The 17146-nt window shown below is 55.4% G+C and overlaps 1 protein-coding gene across 3 annotated transcripts in view; it reads right to left on the bottom strand.

Annotated features, from left to right (window-relative positions):
* Positions 1-13379, bottom strand: part of RALY (RALY heterogeneous nuclear ribonucleoprotein) — a 154743-nt gene extending 141364 nt beyond the window's left edge. The window contains exon 1 of one of the 3 annotated variants that reach the window (XM_071572658.1): positions 13320-13379. The gene's annotated coding sequence lies outside the window, so the exon portion shown is untranslated. Of the gene's footprint in view, positions 1-12028; positions 12164-13319 lie in introns of those variants that run through there. The other 2 variants (XM_071572659.1, XM_071572657.1) reach the window with 2 other exon arrangements.
* Positions 13380-17146: the final 3767 nt, after the last annotated feature.

Genomic DNA, 17146 nt, shown 5'->3' with positions numbered 1-17146 from the left:
CCCCTGGCAGAGCTTGAGCCCATTGTGCCCCCTTGTCCTATTGCTGAGTGCCTGGGAGAAGAGACCAACCCCCACCTGGCCAGAACTTCCCTTCAGGCAGTTCCAGACAGTGCTGAGGTCACCTCTGAGCCTCCTCTTCTCCAGGCTGAACACCCCCAGCTCCCTCAGCCTCTCCCCACAGCACTTGTGCTCCAGTCCCTTCTCCAGCCTCGTTGCTTTTCTCTGGCCCCACTCCAGCACCTCAATTAGCCACCTCACCTGAATTAGTCACCTCTGCTCTGTCCTGCCTGGTTTACACCCAATAAATGTCTCACTGTCAGGAACAATTTTTCCCAGGTCTCAGTGCTCAGATGGGAAAAGAGGAAAACCCCAAAGTTTTTTTTCCAGCTGCCAGTGCCAGGCATCACCTCCCCACTGCACCCCATGGCATCACCTTCCCATTGCATCTCACTGGCATCACCTCCCCACTGCACCCCACTGGCATCATCTCCCCACTGCACCCCACTGGCATCATCTCCCCACTGCACCCCACTGGCATCACCTCCCCACTGCACCCCACTGGCATCACCTTCCCATTGCATCTCACTGGCATCATCTCCCCACTGCACCCCACTGGCATCACCTCCCCACTGCACCCCACTGGCATCACCTTCCCATTGCATCTCACTGGCATCATCTCCCCACTGCACCCCACTGGCATCACCTTCCCATTGCATCTCACTGGCATCACCTCCCCACTGCACCCCACTGGCATCACCTTCCCATTGCATCTCACTGGCATCACCTCCCCTCTACACCCCACTGGCATCACCTCCCCACTGCACCCCACTGGCATCATCTCCCCACTGCACCCCACTGGCATCATCTCCCCATTGCACCCCACTGGCATCACCTCCCCATTGCACCCTGCTGGCATCACCTCCCCTGTACACCCCACTGGCATCACCTCCCCACTGCACCCCACTGGCATCACCTCCCCACTGCACCCCACTGGCATCACCCACGGACCTCTCCCAGCCCTTCCAAGAGGAAAAGGTCCCACTGCTGCAGTAAGGGGAGACAAAGCTGGATTTAACCAGGATTCTGCTCCCCAAATGGAGCACTGGCAGATTCTGCCTCGGAATTAAGTCCTTTGGCTTTGATCTTCCCTGGAATTCCTGCTGCTTTGCAGACCAGGCTGGAAGGCAAAGCCTGGAGAACTGGGAGCAAACATGGGAGCAGCTGATTTTACACTTGGGCTGCAAGAGCTTTAACTCTCCCGGACCAGACACACAACCCGTTCATTTGGGGGGAAAAAAAAGAGGTCATTTAAAATATCTTTCCTAATGTCTGCTGGCAGAACACAGAGGAAGGACTGTGAGAGATGATCAGTGTTGAAGCCCATCTTCAAAGCCATTTGGGGAGCTGCTGAAGATAAACATGCAATTGGGGCCCAGGAGGTGCCAGAGGAAAAGCTGACAGAGAAATTGCTTTTTTTTTCCAAGGCAAAGAGAAGGCAAGGAACGGCTCAGTTCAGAGAGGCTGTGCTCACTCTCCTCCCAGCACGAGCAGGGCCAGAGACCAGGTTTCATTTCTTCCTCACAACTTTAATTTACATCATCTCAGCCCTCCCTGCCTCTCTCCTGCCACGAGGTGTGGCTCTGCTCACAGGGGGCATTAACCAATGCCAGCTTATCACGGTGCCCTCCCTGGAGATGCTGGTTGTGCCCCAGCTGGGGGAAGCCCTCGCTGCTCAGGAGGAAAACACACAATCCCACCTTTGCTGTGGATCAGGGGCAGGAATCATTCGGGCCCAGAGAGTGCTGGTGAACGGAGCTGCATCCAGCTGGGGGCCGGTCACCAGTGGTGTCCCCAGGGGTCAGTGTTGGATCCAGGCCTGTTTAACATCTTTATTGATGATTTAAGTGAGGGGATTGAGTCCATCATCAGCAAATTTGCTGATGACACCAAGTTGGGAGGGAGTGTTGACCTGCTGGAAGGCAGGAGGGCTCTGCAGAGGGATCTGGATGGACTTGAGAGATGGGCTGATTCCAATGGGATGGAGTTCAACAAGGCCAAGTGCAGGTCCTGCCCTTTGGCCACCCCAACCCCCTGCAGCGCTCCAGGCTGGGCACAGAGTGGCTGGAGAGCAGCCAGGCAGAGGGACCTGGGGGGACTGAGGGACAGGAAGCTCAACAGGAGCCACCAGTGTGCCCAGGTGGCCAAGAAGGCCAAGGGGATCCTGGCCTGGATCCAAACTAGCGTGGCCAGCAGGCCCAGGGCAGTGACCCTTCCCCTGGACTCAGCACTGGGGAGGCCACACCTTGAGTGTTGTGTTCAGTTCTGGGCCCCTCAGTTGAGGAAAGAGATTGAGGGGCTGGAGCGGGGCCAGAGAAGAGCAACGAGGCTGGAGAAGGGACTGGAGCACAAGTGCTGTGGGGAGAGGCTGAGGGAGCTGGGGGTGTTCAGCCTGGAGAAGAGGAGGCTCAGAGGTGACCTCAGCACTGTCTGGAACTGCCTGAAGGGAAGTTCTGGCCAGGTGCGGGTTGGTCTCTTCTCCCAGGCATTCAGCAATAGGACAAGGGGGCACGATGGGCTCAAGCTCTGCCAGGGGAAATTGAAGTTGGAGAGCAGGAAGAAATTCTTTGCAGAGAGAGTGCTCAGGGATTGGAATGGGCTGCCCAGAGAGGGGGTGGATTCCCCATCCCTGGAGGTTTCTAAACTGAGCTTGGCCGTGGCACTGAGTGCCATGATCTGGTAAAGGGACTGGAGTTGGACCAAGGGTTGGACTTGATGATCTCGGAGGTCTTTTCCAACCCAATCCATTCTATGATTCTGTGATTCATTCCCATTGCACTGGAGATGCTCCACAGTGTTACTTCCACACAGGGCATCCTTCCAGGGGGATGTACCCTGGCATGTTTCTCTCCGTCAGCACCTGTGCCCTGTGGGTGCCAAGATGCCACCAGAGGGAAAGGATGGGCACTGGTACAGCACAGGAGCTGGACCAAGGATTTTGCAGTACTTTTGTAACTGCCTGCAGGGATGTGGGGAGGTTTGTCCTAGACTTGGCCACCAGGCTTGGGGAGAATATATGAGACCCTCTTGGTTCCCAGCACAGGAAGGACATGGACTTGTTGGAGCAGGTCCAGAGGAGGCCATGGAGATGCTCCAAGGGCTGGAGTCCCTCTGCTCTGGAGCCAGGCTGGGAGAGCTGGGGGGGCTCACCTGGAAAAGAGAAGGCTCCAGAGAGACCTGAGAGCCCCTTCCAGTGCCCAAAGGGGCTCCAGGAGAGCTGGAGAGGGACTGAGGACAAGGGATGGAGGGACCGGATAAGGGGGAATTGCTTTAAGCTGAAAAGAGAGTAGGTTTAGATTGGATCTTGGGAAGGAATTCTTCCCTGTGAGGGTGGGCAGGCCCTGGCACAGGTTGGGCAGAGAAGCTGTGGCTGCCCCATCCCTGGGAGTGTCCAAGGCCAGGTTGGACAGGGCTTGGAGCAGCCTGGGCTGGTGGGAGGTGTCCCTGCCCATGGCAGGGGCTGGAACAACATGAGCTTTAAGGTCCCTCCAACCCAAACCATTCTGGGATTCTCTCAAAGCCATCACAGATAAGGGCAAAGTTTTCCTCCCCTCTTGAGATGTGGGAGTGTCAGGGTTACACACTAAGCTTTAGAGCAGAAGTTCAAAAATATAAATAAAAAATGAAGTTACTGGAGGAGCTCAAGAGGATTTTTGCAGAGTTTGTAGCTCTTACCAACTCCAGAAAGAGTTTCAGGAGCTGTAAGAGCTCCAGTCACTGCATTTTGCTGCAGCACCACCACTCACAAGCAATACCTGTTTTACAAGCAGATCCAGCTCCAAGATAGAAAGCAGGAGCTGCTGAACCACCAAAGCCCCCCAGTGCTGCCCTTGAGCAGGAACAGCCTTGGCCAGGCCAGGCAGCACCCTCAGCTCTGCAATGGCTGTCCCAGGGCAACCACAGAGGGTTTTCTACATTTGAAACAACACAATGATGGTTGAGCACCAGCCCCCTGGAAAGTTCTACCCTGGAGCCACAACTCAGTCCAGGAGAGTCACCTTGATCTCCAGGAGCAACTGGAGGCCAGGACAAAGGCACAGTGAGCACTATGGGCACTGCCACAGCTGACTGTCACAGGACAGCCACAGCAGCAGTTGTCACTGTGAAACCCCCTGTTGCTGAGGTCCAAACCTCTCCATTGGAGCACCAAATCATTCCTATTTCTTCAAGACTGGGCTTCACCCACCAGTCAGGCTCAAGCACCTTGGCCCTGTGCAGGAGAGCTGGCAGGACAGTGCTCCACTCATCCTGCTGAAGGAACCACCTCTCTCACAAATGCTCCCTAGACAGTTTTCCAAAAAATAGTTTGCTAGAGACAGAAGGAAACCACAAAATTTAGACTATAATAAAGACATCAAGAGCCCAGGTAGGGAAGATCTGCAACCCCTTCTCTGTCCTTGGGCTGCCCAGTGCTGCCCTCAGGATTCACACACCAACATGAGCCTCGGTGATTCCAGAACGAGCCTCCAATGCCACCATTGCCACACCACCTTCTCCTGCAGTTTCTGCCTCTGCCATGTCAGCAGGAAGAGCCCCAGCTGAAGGATGTCCTCCCTCCAGGGAAGGGGGGACACAGCAGGAGCCACTCAATCCTGCCACAGCAGGGGAAGGAGCTGCACTGCCTCCCTTATTGCTCCTGCTCACACATTTAACCTGCCCATTCTTATTCTCCTTGTAGTAGCAATCAGAAAATGAGTTCACATTCATTCCCACCGGGGCTGCTTTGTTGGAATTTAAGCTGCTTGCAAAAGCATCAGATAAAGCTGTGGCTCTTCTCAGCACCTTTTGTTTGGCACCATCACTCCCCACACTGAGGAGATGCTGCAGACATCCCCTGGGAATCACTGAATTCTCACAGACATAGCCCAGGGGTGTTCATCTCTTTACCTCAGTCTTGTTAGGGAAAAAAAAAAAACAAAACCGACTGGCATTATGTTTTCTATTTTAAAATCCCATTTTTTGGAACTGAAATTAAAAAAAGACAGTTGGGCAACATCACCAGCAAAGCCAGTGGATGTTCAGTAAAGGAAATCCTCTGCTGCAGGTGCAGAGATGCTGCTGGAACAGAGCTGGGCATCCTGCAGGGCACATCCTGCTGTGCAGCTCCAGCAGCAGAGGAGAAGCAAAAGCTCAGAAGCCCTTCAATCAACTGGGGACCTTCCCTGCAAGGGCAAGGCCAGGCCTGGCCTCAGAGGCTCCTCCCCAGCACAACTTGCTCTCCATCAGTATTTGGTTGCAACACATTCTCAAGCCTTGGTTTACAAAAATAAAATACCATGATGATGAGGTGCCAGTGGAGAGCTGCACTACTGTCCCAGTTCAGCAGGTGGGACCAGTTTCTCCCTGTGTGGGGGTGCCCAAAGCTGGGCATTCTAAACCCTCTCTGCCATTGCCCAGCAACTGTTCCCAATGGCCCATTGGCAGCAGCTGCCCAGGGCACAGCTGAGCCCTCAGGCTGGGAGCTGGCTGGGAAAGAAGCCTGGCAGAGGAGCTGGGAGAACTGCCCTGCAGGGACTCCTTGGCACCTCCACACCCACCTGAGGGCTCAGCTCTGCCCATGGGCCAGCAACGAGTCCAAAATCCCCCCTGACTGCCAGAGTCAGATCCCCCAGTGTGGAACTCCCTGCCCTGGGGGAGGCACTGGGGGCTCCCACCCAAGCCTCAGGGGAGAGAATCTTGGGCTTTGGGGACTTCTGGAACTATTCACTGGATCCAGAGGAGGAGCAGACCCTGGACAGGAGGAGCCCCCCACTCTCCACCAGACTGTGCCATCATCTGCACCAACAGGTTTTTCACCTCCTTTTCCTTTGGACTCGGAGGAACCACGTGGGGGCTCAGCACAGGGGCCACCAAACCCCCCTGTGTTTGTGCCCCAGGGGGCTGGGTTAGACTGCTGGGTTTGGGGGTTAAACCCAATTTCTCTCTGTGCCACTGCATTTCTTGTAATATTGTTATTAAATTGTAACTCTGATTTATAATCTCTCTTGCGTTGGGTTTGTTTCTCCTGCCTGTTCACCTTTAAACCAGCACAACAACCCCCCTGCTTGGGAAGCAGCTCAGCAGGTCCTCCTGCACAGGGGCCATCCACTCTCCCATCTCCTCAGGGTGGACAACACAGTGAGCAGAACAAACAGGGCTGTTTGTGTGGAACAGTGTTACACAAGAGCCAAAAAGTGACTCACCCTGCCCTTCCAGCCCTTGCCCGGTTCCCCAGGGCCATGCCAGGCAGGGCTAATGAAGCAGCTGGTTCTCAGGGCCAGGAGAGCTCCAGGGACACCTCCTGTCCAGGTGACACAGCTCTGGGCACCAGAAATGCAGCCAACGCTCCTTTGAGACGGTCTAATTTTAAGAGACTCGGATATTAAGCCAAAAATTCTTCTTGTTTTCTCTAAGAAAAGGAAACCTTTCCAGCACTGCCAGGATTTCACCTTCTCTGGCAAGGAGGACCTTGCTGGGAGCTCCCACCACCCCAGGCTGCAGGCAACACACTCTGCCACATCCATTCTCCAGACCCAGCTGTGCCATCCTGCACAGGATGTGCCAGCTCAGGCTCTGCAGAACCAGCCCCTCTCGTTTGCCCACAGCCTGGCAGCCCCAAGGGACTCTTTCTCATTGTTTGAAGCTGCAAGACACATGAGAAGCCCCAAGAAAAGCTTCAGATTCCCTGTGTGCATCTCCAGGCAAGCTCAGAATTGCCCAAGACATGCCAAAGGAACAGCCTTTGCTCATGGGTACAAGCCTTGGCTTTGATAGTTCCAGCATCTTAAATCTTTAAGCCAGACCCAGACAGATGTTAATTCTGCAGAACACCCACCTGAGCTGATCTCTGCCCTGATGTCCCTCAATTCTGCCTCTTATAAAGCTCATACAATTAATTTTATATCAGAGATAGAGCTTTGAGACACCTGACCCTCTAATTAAACCCAGACTTGGAGGCTGGACTCCCCCTCCCCTGTGTGATATCACTCACTGAATGAAACAGGTACACCAGGCCTGGTGGCAAAAATAAAAATAGCCCCAAGTTCTCACAGCACAGAGGAAGGCAGAGCCTTCTGTGCACAACAGCAAAATCAACTTAATCACAAATGACAACTTCTGAAAGCCTTTACTTTGGATTCATCCTTGGCATTTTTCTAGGCCAGCTTGAAAACAAAAGCTTTGTCTTCTTAAAATGCAATTGCCTGAGGCACCTCTAAAAAAAGTGACATAACTCAGGTTTGAAAAATGCCTCCTGGGTTTCAGATCCTCCTAAGAGCCTCTTTACTATTCAGCTTGATTCAGATTACCCAGATCAGCATGAACTCTGCAGCTTTAGCCCCAGTACCAGCACAGGTATAAAAAGCACACATTTAGGATTATTTTTTTAAACTGCATGATTAAGGCTCTACAGTTACCAAAAAAAAAAAAAAAAAGAAGTTGTTATTGATCTGGATGGTTCCTCCCTCCCTTTTCTCCAGCAGGTTTATAAACACTCTCTGATGACAGTTTATTCTAAATTTCACTCTGTTCAGCTCATTTCAGATTTTTTTCTAGCCTGTTTTTCTTGCTGGGTGTTTTCAACCTTTCCATCACAAACCTCAAGCTGTGAGAAGAATGAGCGACTTGTTTTGGAATCAGAACTTGAGCTTCAAATTTGATTCCTATTTCTTCTCCCCCTCCACAAACCGACTTTTGTTTCGGTAATTCTGCAGGCAGGGACTTCGTGCTTGGGCAAACCCAGGAGCACAGGGGGGAAAGAAGGAAAACTGCAATTCTCCAAGACAGACACAGCGACTTCCAATGCCTGTAATTAACATCTGGATAACTCCACAGCATCTTTAGCACAGCACAGATTTTTATATCCATAAGCCATTTTCTCTGAGCAGATGCAAGTTTACTTCTAGGTCTGAAAACTCCTTATTCAGCCACCAAGAAAGAACTCAAATCAAAAGAAGTTCTGTTGCTTTTATTCAATAATTTGGGACAGGGAGAGCTGAAAGCTCTCTCGGTGATGAGAACGTGGTAGTCGTTTTTTTTTCCTGAATGATCAAGTCCCATCACTTATTCCACATAAACTGTTCTCTGTCAAGAGCTTTAATCCTCCCTTTTCAATCCCTAAATAAAACATCCTCCCCAAACTCACTGCCTATTATCTGCCTTTTCTAAAGAACGTGGTCCTTAAGAGACCCACCTTGTCTGCTTTGCCATTCCCCTGAAATCCGTCAAGATAATGTTGTGGATGGAAGTCAAACCCCAGCAATGCCCCAGGGCAGAGGGAGCTGAGCGAGTGTGTGAACAGCCTCAGCTCCGGGGGAAAGGTCTCACTCGCAGCCAGACCTTTCACTGAAAACAGAGTCACAAAAAGGCTCCCAGGAACGTGAGCAATAAACCTTGTGACAGGTTGGCACCGAGAGCGGGCACCCGCAAAGGATTATCCTGCTGTGCCATAACCTGAGCTTTCCTCGTGGCACAGCATCCTGTGCCTTACCCTGAGCTTTCCCAATGGCACAGCATCCTGTGCCTTGCCCTTTCCTCATGGCACAGCATCCTCTGCCTTACCCTGAGCTTTCCCAATGGCACAGCATCCTGTGCCTTACCCTGAGCTTTCCTCATGGCACAGCATCCTGTGCCATAACCTGAGCTTTCCCAATGGCACAGCATCCTGTGCCTTACCCTGAGCTTTCCCAATGGCACAGCATCCTGTGCCTTACGCTGAGCTTTCCTCGTGGCACAGCATCCTGTGCCTTACCCTGAGCTTTCCTCGTGGCACAGCATCCTGTGCCTTACCCTGAGCTTTCCTCATGGCACAGCATCCTGTGCCTTGCCCTGAGCTTTCCTCATGGCACAGCATCCTGTGCCCTGACCTGAGCTTTCCTCATGGCACAGCATCCTGTGCCATAACCTGAGCTTTCCTCATGGCACAGCATCCTGTGCCTTGCCCTGAGCTTTCCTCATGGCACAGCATCCTGTGCCTTACCCTGAGCTTTCCTCATGGCACAGCATCCTGTGCCTTACCCTGAGCTTTCCTCATGGCACAGCATCCTGTGCCTTGCCCTTTCCTCATGGCACAGCATCCTGTGCCATAACCTGAGCTTTCCTCATGAAACAGCATCCTGTGCCTTAACTGAGCTTTCCCAATGGCACATCATCCTGTGCCATAACCTGAGCTTTCCCAATGGCACAGCATCCTGTGCCATGACCTGAGCTTTCCTCATAGCACAGCATCCTCTGCCTTACCCTGAGCTTTCCTCATGGCACAGCATCCTCTGCCTTACCCTGAGCTTTCCTCGTGGCACAGCATCCTGTGCCTTGCCCTGAGATTTCCTCATGGCACATCATCCTTTGCCATAACCTGAGCTTTCCTCGTGGCACAGCATCCTGTGCCATAACCTGAGCTTTCCTCGTGGCACAGCATCCTGTGCCATAACCTGAGCTTTCCTCATGGCACAGCATCCTGTGCCTTAACTGAGCTTTCCTCGTGGCACAGCATCCTGTGCCTTGCCCTGAGCTTTCCTCATGGCACAGCATCCTGTGCCATAACCTGAGCTTTCCTCATGGCACAGCATCCTGTGCCATAACCTGAGCTTTCCTCATGGCACAGCATCCTGTGCCTTACCCTGAGCTTTCCTCGTGGTACAGCATCCTGTGCCTTGCCCTGAGCTTTCCTCATGGCACAGCATCCTGTGCCCTGACCTGAGCTTTCCTCATGGCACAGCATCCTCTGCCTTACCCTGAGCTTTCCTCGTGGCACAGCATCCTGTGCCATAACCTGAGCTTTCCTCATGGCACAGCATCCTGTGCCATAACCTGAGCTTTCCTCATGGCACAGCATCCTGTGCCATAACCTGAGCTTTTCTCATGGCACAGCATCCTGTGCCATAACCTGAGCTTTTCTCATGGCACAGCATCCTGTGCCTTAACTGAGCTTTCCTCATGGCACAGCATCCTGTGCCATAACCTGAGCTTTCCTCATGGCACAGCATCCTGTGCCTTGCCCTGAGCTTTCCTCATGGCACAGCATCCTGTGCCATAACCTGAGCTTTCCTCATGGCACAGGCTCCTGAGCTCCCCAAAACCAGCAGTTCTTCCCCCATCAGTGCAGGCTCCTTATCCCAAGGCTCTGCACTGGCTTCACCTGCAAACCAAACCCAGTCCCTGCCCTTTGGAAGGAAATAACACAAAGAGCCCAAACCTGGGCAAAAAGCAGAATAAAGGACAGGACAAAATGAAAGGGAAGGCACCACCTCCCCCTTAACTGCTAAAAGGAGACCGAGAGTGGAGGCTCCTGTGGAAGAGCACAGCCCTTCTCCTGCTCACAGCAGGGACAACCAGGAGGTCCTGTGACATCCTGTGACAGCTCCTCCAGTGACGCTGCCAAGGAAAACAGGATCTGGGTGCTGAGATCCACAGCAAATGCCAGGCTGAAGGCTTGTGCTGTCCCTGCCAGCTCGGGGAGAGCTGGCAGCAGTGGCCAACCTGCTGCCATCCCAGCTCCCTCCGTGCCCAGCCAATGCTGACACCAGCCATTGGTCACCACACGGGATTTACTGGCAAAGGAAAAACAACGATTTCTTTAGTATGAAATCAGAGGGTCTTGTTTTTCTGGCCTTGAAAGTAAGCTCAGGTCAGTTATGATGCTGCTGAATTCAGTCTCCTCCAAAGCCAGAGCTCCCAGAGCCCTGAGCAGCCACTGGAGCCACAGCTCAGTGTGGGCTGGTTCCACCTCAGCCCCACAGCCCAGCCCTTCCCCATGCCAAAAGCATCCAAAAATTACACTCAGAAGTGGTGGAGTCACCATTCCTAAAGGGATTTAAAAGATGTGCAGCTGTGGCACTTGGGGACATGGGTTAGTGGTGGGCTTGGCAGTGTTGGGGGGATGACCAGACTTGATCTCAGAGGGCTTTTCCAGCCCAGGTGGTGGTTCTGGGGTTCTGTGCTGGAGAATTGCAGCAGCCACGACCGAGCTGGGGCGTTCCTGCAGGTGGGCTCTGGCTCTTCAGGAGCAAGTCAGGAAAACAAAGGGGCACATCCACACTGTAATCCATCCCGGCAGTTTGTGCCTCAGCCTTCCGTGCTGTCTGACGAGAGGAATCAGTTTTTGGACACTCTCCCAAAGGCACAGCCAAATCTGATTGTTTCACACCCACCAAAGCCCTTCTGGCAGAGCCGGGACTAAGACCTGGAGTTCCAAACATCACCTCAAATCCCGGAATCATCAGGGTTGGAAAAGACCTCCAAGACCATCAAGTCCAACCTGTAAGTGCCTCCATGCCCACTAAACCGCATCGCCAAGTGCCACATCCACTCGTTTTTAACCATTCCAGGGATGGTGATTCCACCGCTCCTCCGGAGAGCCTGTTCCCAAACACAGACACCGACGGAAACCAGCAACGCAAACACAACCGCGACAGAGAAGGCTCCGCAGGCTCCAGCACCGCCCGTGGGCTCCGCACGGCCCCGCAGGGCTGAGCCCGGGCACCACCCGCGCTCTCCGGGGCTGCCAAACCCACCGCTCGGGCTCGATATTCCGGCTTTTCATCGCTCCGGAGCCGCTCCCGCCGCCCGAGGTCCCTCCCGCAGCGCCCCGGAGCATCCCCGCGGTGCGGGGGGCACAAAGTAACTCGCGGCCATCGCTGCCATCCCTGCCCTGCACGAGTGTGCGGGACGCGCGGGGCTCAGCCCCGGAGCCACCCCCAGCGGGACGGGACCCACTGGCAGCCGCTCCCACGCGTCTCGCATCCCGCGGGACGGGCTCCGGCAGCCCCGCGCTCCTTCCCCCTTCCCGGGGCAGGGTGGGGGGAACACCGAGCCAAGAAAAACCAGCGGGGAAAGAGAACGTCGAAAACGAAAAAAAAAAAAAAAAAAGGAAGAAATTAATTAATAACGCGGCGATAAGTCCCAGGCGGGGGAGCAGCCGCGCTGCCAGCGGCGCGCCCGGACCGCACGCTCCGCACGGCGGGAGCAGCGCGGGGGAAGGCGCGGCAGCACTCACCGTGCGGGGCGGTGCCGGTGCGGAGATGCGGTGCCGGAATGCGGTGTGGGGATGCGGAGCCGGGATGCGGTGCCGGGATGCGGTGCCGGAGCGGAGCGGACGGAGGGCCCGGCCCGTCCCGCCTCGCCCGCGGGAGCCGCCGGCTCAGTGCCGCGCACCGCCCCGCGCCGCCGCTCCTTCCCACCGACCGTACCACGGCCCCGCGCCGGGGGGGACGCGGAGACAGCACCGAGCGCTCCCGGACAGCCCCCGCCAGCCCCCGGGGCCGCCGCGGCTCAGCCCGCACCGACCCGTCCCGACAGAGCCCTGCGGGGCTGGGCAGCACCGCCGGGACTCGACCGGGGCAGCTCCGCCGCTCCCGCGGCCCCCGCGCCCTCCCGCACAGGAGGACGAGCGGTGGAAGAGTCCAGAGCGGGGCGGGGACGGGCGGGGCCGGAGCGCGGGGATGCTCCGGGCGGCGGGTCCCGGTGCGGGGATGGGAGGGATGGGAGGGATGGTGGGTACCGGTTCCCGTGTCGGTGACGGTGGGTCGCGGTCCCGCAGAGCTCACCCCGGAGCTGCAGAGCAGCCGCTCGCACCGGCCCCACCGGGCTCGCGTTCTGCCCGCCCGCGGTTCCCCCGAACCGAAGCCGAAGTTCGCACCCGCAGCGTCCCCGGTGGGCGCGGGAGGAGCGCGGGGTCCGGTCCAGGCAGTGCAGGGGGTCCAGCCCGGACAGAGCGAGGGGTCTGTCCAGAGCAGAGAGTGGAGTCCAGCCCGGGCAGAGCGGGGAATCCGGGCAGAGCGAGGGGTCCAGCCGCGGCAGAGCGGAGGTCCAGCCCGGGCAGACCGGGGGTCTAGTCTGGGCAGACCGGGAGTCCAGTCTGGGCAGACCGAAAGTCCGGCCCGGGCAAAGTGAGGGTCCAGCCCTCCCAGCGGGGAGTCCGGCCCGGGCAGGGAGGGGGGTCTGTCCAGGGCAGAGAGGGGGGTCCAGCCCGGGCAGACCGTGGGTCCAGTCTGGGCAGACCAAAGGTCCGGCCCGGGCAAAGGGAGGGTCCAGGCCGGGCAGAGCGGGGGGTCTGTCCCGGGCAAAGCGGGGGATCTGTCCCGGGCAAAGCGGGGGGGTCCGACCCGGGCAGAGCCGAGGGGGGGGGGGGGGGCGGCCCGGGCAGAGTGGGGGGTCCAGCCCGAGTAGAACGGGGGGTCCGGCCCGGGGCAGACCGAGGGTCCAGCCCGGCGCTGCCCCCGCTGCTGTCGGTAACAGAGCGATCCACAGCTCGGCTGCTCCGTTCCGTGTTCGCTCCTCGCACTCACCGGGAAGGGGACGATTCTCATGGGAATCTGATGTTTCCTGACCGAAAGGAACGTCCAGCATTTCGTCCCTGCACACACGCGTGGGATGCCCGCGCTGGGAGCGCTGGCACCGGGGGACGGGCACACGCAGCGCTGTGCGGGAGCAGCGCGGGCACAGCAGCACTGGAGGTGTCACACGCGTTCCACGAGTTCCCACTGTGTGGTCCCAGCGCTCGGGAACGGTGTTCAGGTCACAGACATTTACTGCAATTAGTTTTGTGCAGCCGCTGCCTGCAGCGTTAGTGAACAGCGGGAGCTCAGCGGCGGGAGTGACCCCTCACAGTGGTGCACAGAGCCATAAAATCATGGAATCACAGAGCCAGTAACGCTGGAAAAGCTCTCTGAGATCACTGAGTCCAACTGTTCCCCCACTGCTGCCAAGCCCACCACTAAACCATGTCCCCAAGTGCTGCACCCACACACCTTTTAAGTCCCTCCAGGGGTTGTGACTCCACCACTGCCCTGGGCAGCTGTGCCAGGGCTGGACAGCCCTTTCCATTAAGAAGTTTTTTCCTGTTACAACATTTCTGGGGTAGTGCCACAGCACAGGTGATTAATTGGCAATTGAAGCAGAGGCAAACCCCCCCTTGAGTTTTCCCCCCTGATCCCAACAGAACTGTGGTGGTGTTAAATGCTCAGTTACACAAAACTACCCAGCAAGGTGGTTGTTCCTGGTGAGACTGGTGGGAGTGCTGAGGTGCTCAGAAGATACCTCTGAAGGCTGGATTGGTCACTAGTAGGAGACCCCTTAGTGAGGTGATCTCTCTTGCCAACATCAAGACCTGCCTGTGGGCTCAAGGCAAGATCTCTGGGTACCAACCAGCCCAAGTGTGAGGAATTAACTGGGCTTTTCAGATTAATTTTTCTTGGGCAATCCATGGCTTTCCACTGACAAGGCAGGGTTAGGTGGGATATTAGGAAGGAATTCTTCCCTGTGAGGGTGGGCAGGCCCTGGCACAGGGTGCCCAGAGAAGCTGTGGCTGCCCCATCCCTGGGAGTGTCCAAGGCCAGGTTGGACAGGGCTTGGAGCACCCTGGGCTGGTGAAAGGTGTCCCTGCCCTTGGCAGGGGTGGAATTGGATGATCCTTAAGGTTCCTTCCAACCCAAACCATTCCATGATATCTCTTCCAAGCTTCAGTTTTTCACCTGAAGAATGGGCTTCCCATGGAAGGGTTGAAAGCCACATCAGCTTCCCAGAGGAATACATTGTTTTCTTATGAAATCCAAATACTCCAGTTCTCAGAGAACAATGTCCACTTTGGGTTTGGCTTGCCACAATAAACCCTCCCTCAGAGTGGGGGGAGACAGGACAGCACAGCAGAGCTCCAATCAGGGTATGTCCTGGGCAAGGCAGTCTCCTGGTTTCCTTCTAGAAGGAGCATCAAGAGCCACCACATTCCAATTCCTATGGAACGTTGCAACAGCATTTCAGAAACGTTTAGTGATATTTTTCCAGTGTCGAGACATTCAGAGCTTTGACCAAAATTCCCCACCCACCAAAGCCCCAGGAACGTCTGTAAACTTGTGTAACAGCAGGTGCTTCTCTTATTAGTCCAGAACTAAGTTTCCATCAGACCCTGATTTTCTTTAAAGTCTTATTTATTATTGCTTAACAATCACTTGAAAGTCTATGGTTGGGAAGCAATACAAAAGCATCTTTCATTATTCATTAAGGACAAGTGATGCAGGGCTTTTGGAAGGGAATAGAAAGTACACAGACTTTTCTGCATTAAAACAATTATTTCTTATTAATAACCCTGCAGAAAGGTGCCCCGTGGAGATGTGCAGTTTGGGTGTTTTGAAGTTAAGTCTCTTGATCACAAAAAGAATTTTTCTTCCCCTGTGACACTCCTCAGCAGAGATCCTGGGAAGTGTTTTGTCATTTTCATTTTTTAAAAAATATTTAGATGATTATTTTGGGGGATGTCCCCTTTGTTGGATGGAAAATAATGCCCTGGTAATGGTGGAGATCAAGACCTGTGACAAGAATAAAAAGATGCAGCTATGGAGCGAAGCTGCAGCATGTGGGAAGAGGATTGGGGAGCCACAAGATCCCAGGAGAGCCCAGGTTGGAAGGGACCTTGGGGGTCTCATTTTGAGGGTGTATTTTGTCCCCTTCCCAGGTCATTGCTATGGCCTTGGGACAGGTCTCAGCAAAACCCCCTGAGGGGTCTTTCCCATGGTAAGGAGAGGTCTTGTCCCTTGTCACTGGCATCCAGGTAGAGTCCAACCCACCCCTAATCTCCCCGGAGCCCAGGTATTCAGCCAGTCTTTCCCAGTTTTACAAAGCCACCCATCTAGACTGTGATGTCCTCACTTGGATGCCAGGGTGCTGTGGGAGCCCCTAGCAAAGCCCTTGTCAGCACCAAGGCACCTGTGGTGGTGTGGCATTCCAGGTAATGAACCACCCACCAATGATGTTTCTTGTCCACCTCCACAGCCAGGACAGTGCTCCTTGTCTGCCTCATCCCAGGAAAGGGTGGGTGGGAGCTCCAGCCTGCAGAGCTGAGGATCTGCTGTTCCAAGTTGTCCCAGTTCAGCAGGTGGGAGCAGTTTCTCCCTGTGTGGGTGTGCCCAAAGCTGTGCATTCTAAACCCTCTCTGCCATTGCCCAGCAACTGTTCCCAATGGCCCATTGGCAGCAGCTGCCCAGGGCACAGCTGAGCCCTCAGGCTGGGAGCTGGCTGGGAAAGAAGCCTGGCAGAGGAGCTGGGAGAACTGCCCTGCAGGGACTCCTTGGCACCTCCACACCCACCTGAGGGCTCAGCTCTGCCCATGGGCCAGCAACCATTCCAAAATCCCCCCTGACTGCCAGAGTCAGATCCCCCAGTGTGGAACTCCCTGCCCTGGGGGAGGCACTGGGGGCTCCCACCCAAACCTGAGGGGACAGAATCTTGGGGCTTGGGACTTGGGGAATCACTCATTGAATCCAGAGGAAGAGCAGACCCTGGCCAGGAGGAGCCCCCCACTCTCCACCAGACTGTGCCATCATCTGCACCAACAGGTTTTTCCCCTCCTTTTCCTTTGTACTCGGGGGAACCACGTGGGGCTCAGCACAGGGGCCACCAAACCCCCCTGTGTTTGTGCCCCAGGGGGCTGGGTTAGACTGCTGGGCTTGGGGGTTAAACCCAATTTCTCTTTGTGCCATTGCATTTCTTGTAATATTGTTATTAAATTGTAACTCTGCCTTATGATCTCTTTTGTGTTGGGTTCATTTCCTTTGTTGGTTTACCTTTAAACCAGCACACAAGCCCACAGTCTGTGTGCCCTGAGCAGCAGCCACATGCTGTTCCTGAGGCTGGAGGACTACACAGAGCAATTTTGCTGTGGTTCCACTGGTGAGAAAGGGCTCCAGGGCATGGCCCAGCTCCTCTGGCTGTGCCTTCCCACAGGATCTGTCCCTCCAGACCTGAAAAGGTGTCCTTGAGGCTGCAGACTGGAAAAATCCAAGGGGCTGTGCACAGCCAGCTGCAGAGAACCCCATTCCCAATCCCACTGGAGGGAAGGAGGCCCTTAGAGCCCACCCGAGCATATGTGTGGTGGGGAGCTGCTCCTGGGGTCCCACATTCACCAGAGCCTTTTTGTGCCTCTGTTTCCCTCATCTTGTCCTCTCCCCACCACCTCCTGCCCCTGCCTCTCTGCTTGGAGAAATGGGACAGGGCAGACTAGAAGGGAAGTCTGTGGGAATTTGGGGCCAAATGGCAAGTGTGGGTGCCAACCTGTTGGAAAAGGGGTGTGTGGGGATCTGCCAGGCTTGGAGAGCCTGAAGGGGAAGTCCACAAGGAGTGG

The sequence above is a fragment of the Pithys albifrons genome, chromosome 18, assembly GCF_047495875.1.
Source record: "Pithys albifrons albifrons isolate INPA30051 chromosome 18, PitAlb_v1, whole genome shotgun sequence".
In the NCBI taxonomy this organism is placed as follows: Eukaryota; Metazoa; Chordata; class Aves; order Passeriformes; family Thamnophilidae; genus Pithys; species Pithys albifrons.
The sequence above is the reverse complement of the archived record's forward strand: the minus strand, read 5'-3'. Positions and strand labels throughout refer to the sequence as shown.